This window comes from Lipotes vexillifer, unplaced genomic scaffold (genome assembly GCF_000442215.2).
Source record: "Lipotes vexillifer unplaced genomic scaffold, Lipotes_vexillifer_v1.1 scaffold443, whole genome shotgun sequence".
NCBI lineage: Eukaryota > Metazoa > Chordata > Mammalia > Artiodactyla > Lipotidae > Lipotes > Lipotes vexillifer.
In genome coordinates this window covers 126,417-134,360 of record NW_006779163.1, presented here as the reverse complement: position 1 = coordinate 134,360, position 7,944 = coordinate 126,417, and positions in this window count along the sequence as shown.

Here is a 7,944-nt window from a genome sequence, read left to right as displayed (position 1 = left end):
TTCCTGCCTTATTAAAACTCTGCTTCCCGGGCATCTAGGTCACTGAGCCCTGGCTTTTCTCCCCTCCCTCCCTGGTAGTTTTCACTCTACACATCCTCCCCGAGATTAATTCCTTCCTTCTTCCTGGTGACTTCACTTCCCACCTGTCTGCTCTGCTGACCCCCAAACCTGCACGTCCAGCTGGTGGTCTAGACTGCACTCTAACCCCTAACGCCCATCAGGTTGCATCTCAAACTCAGCCCAGCCAAACCCAAACTCCTCCCTCCAAAACTGCATCTCCTATTTACTTCCTTCCTGAGCGCCGGCCACCACCTTCCAGGCCCAAGTCAGAGAACTGGAACCATCCTGGATGCTTCCTCCTCCTTCTCTCCCCATGTTCCATTACTTACTAAATCTGTTTTACCTCCAAGATCTGGCTTGCATCCACCCACTTCCCTCCATGTCCCCAGGGCCCCCTGTCTGGGCCAGACCCCAATAACAGCCTCCTTCCCTCCTCCAACCCATCTCCCAGCCAGAGCCAATGGAACTGTTAGCACAGAAATCTTCATCCTGCCCCCAAGACTGAGAAATGGCAGCACAGGATCAAGCAGAGTAACAGACACAGATAAAACCAGCTGCTGGGTTTTGCTGTCCTCAAGTTCACGAGGAACAACATTTCTCAAGGACACTCAGCTGCAGCTGTAAAGTGTCATAACCACCCCCTTTCTTCTGTAGTGACTGTTTTACTCAAAAAGAACTCTGAACTGTAAAATCATAGATGAACAGAAACTTCGCTGTTTGAAATTCTATCACTCAGAATGAAACTTCCTGCCCCCGCCTGAGGATTTAAGTCAACTTTGATGCAGAAGCAGCCTGGATTTCCAACCCAGGTGCAGATCCATGTAAGTGGTTTCTGGACATGATGGTCCATTGCCCTCCTAACTCTGTGGTTCCCGAGGGAACGGGAGCCGAGTCTACACTGCAGCCCAGGCCAGATGCCGGCCGCTTCCCACACAGCAGCCCTGTTTGTCCCTGAGCCTGTTGAAACGCTGCTTCTTTTAAGTTTCACCCAAACCCCACCTTTCCACAAAGTCCTGTGAAATCTCTCTTTGCCTTTGTCAGTTTGAGCTGCCCAGGGTTCCCAGTGCACTGGGTGAACAGGCCTGATTTGTCAGACTGTGGGTTGATCTCGGTGGTCTTGGGCCTGTGGGGCTAGGACAGCTGTAAGGTCCAAAGGGCAAGGGCACTGCTGGTCACAGGTCCCCAGATAGTACTGAGCACCTACTACATACATGCAGGCCTGGTGATACAGCAGTGAGCATTACAGTCCCTGCCCTCAGTCTTCTAGTCCTTTATCATTCAGTTCCACCTGCTGAATGAGTGGGGAGGAGCCTGACTAAACTGAGGGGAGGGGATGGTTGGGGGGTTTCTGGCTGCGGGGGAGAGGCTGGGGAAGATAAGAGGGAGAAAAACCAGGACGGTGAGAAGCTACGGCAGGAAAATAGATGGGATATTAAAAAATACACAGAGACTTCAAGGCTTAAAAAGAATTCAGAGCTGGAGAACAGTATGGAGGTTCCTTAAAAAACTAAAAATAGAGTTGCCATGTGACCCAGCAATCCCACTCCTGGGCATATATCCATAGAAAACTATAATTCGAGAAGATACATGCATGCCTACGTTCATAACGGCGCTATTTACAATAGCCAAGACATGGAAGCAACCTAAGTGTCCATCAACAGGAATAAAGAAGATGTGGTGTATATATATACATATACATACATACACGATGGAATTTACTAAGCCACAAAAAAGAATGAAATAATGCCATTTGCAGCAACATGGATGGACCTAGATTATGGATTATCATACTAAGTAAGCCAGACAGAGAAAGACGGATATCATATGATATTGCTTATATGTGGAATCTTAAAAAAAAAAAAAAAAAAAAGTACGAAGGAACTTATTTACAAAACAGAAATAGACACACAGACGTAGAAAACAAACTTATGGTTACCAAAGGGGAAGGGAGGGGAGAGATAAATTAGGAGTTTGGGATTAACAGATATGTACTACTATATATAAAATTGAAAACCAACAAGGACCTACTGTATAGCACAGGGAACTATACTCAGTATTTTGTAATAATCTATAAGGGAAAAGAATCTGAAAAAGAATACATATGTATACATATATATGTATAACTGAATCACTTTGCTGTACACCTGAAACTAACATGACATTTCAGTCAACTATATACTTCAATTAAAAAAGAAAAAAGAACTCAGAGGCCATCTGAACATTTTCCTTTTTTGTGTCAAGGGACTACTGCCTTCCAGACTCTTTCTGTTCACCCTCGTCCCTGCCGTTCCTGCCAATCGGGTGCTTCCTGGCCAGAGCCCCTTCTTGCCTGCTGCCTGGGGACTGCCTGGATGATTCCGGCCCGCAAGGCACAGGCCCCCCGTGGACAGATGGGTCTGAGCACCGAGGCTGTCCCGTGGGAGCAAAGTGTTCCGCAGCCCAGGTGCCCTCACCCTCCTGGACACTAGGGAGTAACCCCAGCTCTTCGTCTCCGCTCGTGCAGGTTTCTGCTGCCTGCAGCCAAGGGAGTGGAAGGATAAGATCCCCTGTACTTATGCGTGCAAACCTCGTGAGTATACTTTCAGGAATATCCGAGGTGGTGGCATTCTGTGCAAAGGGCAATCTCCTAGAGGCCGGAGCACACCCAGGGCAGGGGGCCAGGGGGCTATGGTGGTCCCAGGTGCAGGCAATGGGGGGCAGCGGGGGCCCCCCGGCTGTAGGGATACCGACAATAAAACCAAATCAAGTCGGTCTGCGTTTTATCCCCAAACACCAGCAATTCTAAGGAACATCAAGTGATATCTTTCTCCTCCCTGAAACACCCTTTTATTGGGCTAAGCACACAACCAGGGGTTGGCAGACTTTTTCTGTCAAGGGCCCGACAGTAAATATTTTTGATTTTTCAAGCCATACCATCTCTGTCACAGCTACTCACCGCTCTTGTGGCACCAAAATAGCCACAGGCAATAGAAAAACAGTTGGACATGGCTGTTTATGTCACACATTTATGGACACAGAAATATGAATTTCGCATAATTTTCACACATCATAAAATATTCTTCTTCTGATTTTGTTTCCAACTGTTTAAAGTATGAAAGTCATTCTTAGCTCACTGGCTGTATAAAAGCAGGCAGTGGCCGGACTGCAGTGACTGTTATGGTTTTATGTTTGTTTGGTTTATTTTTTACTAGCATGATGAATTCTTAGAATTGAAAAAAAAAACTTTACCCAAAGAAGAAAGGTGTTTGCTACTTTAAGTGTGCCAACAGGGCTTCCCTGGTGGCGCAGTGGTTGAGAGTCCGCCTGCCGATGCAGGGGACGCGGGTTTGCGCCCCGGTCCGGGAAGATCCCATATGCCGCGGAGCGGCTGGGCCCGTGAGCCGTGGCCGCTGAGCCTGCGCGTTTGGAGCCTGCGCTCCGCAGCGGGAGAGGCCACAGCAGTGAGAGGCCCCCGGACTGGAAAAAAAAAAAAAAAAAAAAAAAAAGTGCCAACAGAGGAACAACTCATCAAGCATGAAGAGCCACAATAACATCGTATCCCAAAAGGAAATTGACAAGTCTCCAGAAACCAAACATAAAGTCAAGGAATACTATGATCTAACTGATAGAGATTCAACACAGCTGTCATAAACAAACTCAAAGAGCTACAAGAGAACTCAGAAAGGCAGTTCAATGAGCTCAGGACTAAAATTAAGGAACAGAAGAAATACTTTAGTAAAGATAACTAAACTCTAAAAAAGAACAAAATAAATTCTGGAGCTGCAGAACTTAATGAGATGAAAAATGCATTAAAAAGCATTGGAAATAGAGCAGACCATATGGAAGAGAGAATTAGTGAGCTCAAAGAAACTTATATTTTAATAATATTTATATCTTTTATATATTTTCATGTATATTTATAATATTTATATAAGCTTCAAATTGTACATTTTTATGACATTTCTTTAAAAACTGAGTTTACCAGTCCTGTTTAAAACTGCGTCAAGGGACTTCCCTGGTGGTCCAGTGGTTAAGAATCCACCTTCCGAAGCAGGGAACATGGGTTCAATCCCCGGTCAGGGAACTAAGATCCCACATGCCACGGGACAGCTAAGCCCAGGTGCTGCAACTAGAGAGCCCATGCGCTCTGGAGCCCGCATGCCACAACTAAGACTCGACACAGCCATAAATAAATAAATAAATACTTAAAAAAAAATAATTAAATACCTAGGAATAAACCTAACCAACTAAATGAAATACCTACATGCTGAGACTATAAAACACTGATAAAGGAGATAGGAGATGATTCAAAGAAGTGGAAAGATAACCCATGCCCTTGGATCGCAAGAATTAATATTGTTAAAATGGTGTACTACCCAAAGTAATCTATAGATATAATGCTATCCCTATCAAATTACCCATGACACTTTTCACAGAACTAGAACAAATTATCCTAAAATTGACATGGAACCACAGAAGACCCAGAACTGCCAAAGCCATCCTGAAGAAAAAGAACGAAGCCAGAGGCATAACCCTCCCAGACTTCAGGCAATGCTACAGTAATCAAAACAGTGTGGTGTTGGCACAAAAACAGACATATGGATCAATGGAACAGAACAGAGAGCCCAGAAATAAGCCCATACACCTATGGTCAATAAATCTTCAACAAAGGAGGCAAGAATATACAATGCAGAAAAGACAGTCTCTTCAGCAAGTGATGATGGGAAAGCTGGACAGCTACATGTAAATCAGTGAAGTTAGAACACACCCTCTCACCATGCACAAAAATAAACTCAAAATGGCTTAAAGACTTAAACATAAGATATGTCATCGTAAAACTCCTAGAAAAGAGCATAGACAAAACATTCTCTGACATAAATTGTACCATTGTTTTCTTAAGTCAGTCTCCCAAGGCAATAGAAATAAAAATGAAAATAAATAAATGGGACCTCATCAAACTTACAAGCTTTTGCACAGCGAAGGAAACCATAAACAAGACGAAAGGACAACCTACCGAATGGGAGAAAAATCTCTGCAGACGATGCAACTAACGAGGGCTTAAATTTCCAAAATATACAAATGGCTCATACAATTCAACAACAAAAAAACAAACAACCCAATCGAAAAATGGGCAGAAGACCTAAAGAGACATTTCTCCAAAGAAGACATACAGATGGCCAATAGGCACATGGAAAGATGCTCAACATCACTGATTATTAGAGAAATGCAAATCAAAACTACAATGAGGTACCACCTCACACCCGTCAGAATGGCCATCGTTAAAGTCTACACATAACAAATGCTGGAGAGGGTATGGAGAATAGGGAACCCCCCTACACTGTTGGTGGGAATGTAAATTGGTACATCCACTATGGAAAACAGTACAGAGGTTCCTCAAAAAATTAAAAATACAGTTGCCATATGATCCAGCAATCCCACTCCTGGGCATATACCCAGACAAAACTATAATTTGAAAAGATACATGCACCCCCTATGTTCATAGCAGCACTATTTACAATAGCCAAGACACGGAAGCAACCTAAGTGCCCATCAACAGATGAATGGATAAAGAAGATGTGGTACATATATACAATGGAATATTACTCAGCCATAAAAAAAGAATGAAAGAATGCCATTTGCAGCAACATGGATGGATCTAGAGATTATCATATTAAGTCAGACAAAGACAAATATTATATGATATCACTTACATGTGGCATCTTTAAAAAATGATACAAATGAACTTATTTACAAAACAGACTCACAGACAAGGAAAACAAATTTATGGTTACCAAGGGGAAAAGAGGGTCATGGGATTAACAGATACACACCACCATGTATAAAATAAACAACAAGGACCTCCTGTATAGCACAGGGAACTATATTCAATATGTTGTAATAACCTATAATGGAAAAGAATCTGAAAAAACATTACACATACACACACACACACACACACACACACACACATATATATATATATAAAAGCAAATCAGTTTACACCTGAAACTAACACAATACTGTAAATCAACTATATTTCAATAAAAAGTAGACTTTTTTAAAACACTGGGTTTATTTGGAGAACACACAGTTATAGACCTGGCCCCAACACACATGGATACAGCTACAGGCATTCAACTCAAGAGCAAGCTTGAAATACCTGGAATTTTCTGAGGTCACTCAGGGTGCCGTTTGGGTCTCCAGCCCGTCCTGCGTTGAAAGAGATTTGAAATAAACATCATCAATACAGTGATGCGCATGACCGAGAAACAGGCCTTGGGCCACTTCAGTGCTGACATTCTACACGACCACTTGGACTTGTTGTGCTTAAAAATTCTCAACTCCAGAACAATCTAAGAGCCTTTAGAATAAATCCCAAAGGAACTGAGGCATAAATGGCTTTTCAGTTTCTGGACTGTAGTATGTAATGCAGTTTGGGTGAATCTCTGTCAAACACAGCCCTAGGCTTAAGGCTTTCCGTACTCATACAGCTGCTGCTCCGTGAAAGCAATCCTGAAAGCAAAGCTAATAAAACTTGTTCATATATATACATGATGGATTAAATAAACGTGGAAGAGAAGGCACATCTCGCTTTCCAAAGAACCCCAGTAATTTGTGCAGATGCTCCCAAGTGGGGGAGGCAGAGCATGACTCCCTCTCCTTGGGCCTGGGCTGCACACGGTGACTTCCTCGCAGAGAGATCAGGATGGAAATGGAGACGGGAGTGAACCATACAGGGCAGTAAACTGACCAGGCTACCGCACGCAGGTGATCACGGCTGACATCAACAGTCATAAGTTACGTGGATACAGTGGGCGCTTCTGACCAGCGCGTCCCTCTGTGACCCTGGTTTTGGGGAGCCCTCAGCTCATCACGGACCCAGCAAAGGCAGCTTCTTCCCTCTATGAAGCTGGCCTGCAGGCCGGGGACCCCCAACCCCCTGGGCCCCGTGGATTTCTGCTTTCTCTGGAACGTTCCGCCCAGTCTGCATCTCTCCCAACCTCACCGGCCGTTCTCCCGCTGCCAGGCATGGCTTCTTTCTTCCCTCCCGTGAGCTCACATCTGCACTGCAGGGAGGCTCAACCCCTCGCAGGAGGAAGGTGTAAAAGGGTCAAGGTCATGGAGATGAGGGGAGACCTGGGGAGGGACTTGTTGGAGGGCCGAGTCTGCTTCCCCAGGAGGAAAGGGGGGAGCCTGCCTCCGACCTCAGGGCCTGGGGGTTTGGGGCTACAGCGCCCCTCCGAGAGCTCCAGCCAATGGCCACGTCACACATGCCACAGCTGAGGTGTGAGGGCAGTGGAGCGGGCTCTGCTCCCGGCGGTGACCACCCTGCCACCCAGCAGCCCGTCAGAGGAAGAGGGTCTGGGACAGGATTCAGGACGCACCCTGGGTGCAGCCGCCTGGAATCACACTGAGTCTCCCCAGGGCCGCACGGCAACGGGCTGCAGGGCATCAGCCAGCCCAGGGCAGGCAGTGCCCAGTCAGGGGAGTTGCAGTGGCCGAGGAGGCCTCCCAAAGATGCGCAGAGGTGACCATGAGATCAAAGTCAGCTCAAAACATGGGCCAGGCCCAGATGACCTGAAGCCAGCGTGCTTCCCGTGGGACGCCGAACAGCAGCCCTCAAAGACGCCCAGGTCCTAATTCCCAGAACCTGCGGGGATATGTGAGCTGACATGGCAAAGGGAACTTTGCAGATGTGATTACATTAAGGATCTGGAGATGGGAGATGATCCTGGATTATCCAGGCGGGCCCAGTGTCATCGCAGGTCCTTGTATGACAGAGCAGGACAGGACTTCCCTGGTGGCGCAGTGGTTAAGAATCTTCCTTTCTGGGGCTTCCCTGGTGGCTGCCTGATGACATTGATTTCATTGCTGAGTGACATTCTATAGTACGTAAGGACCACA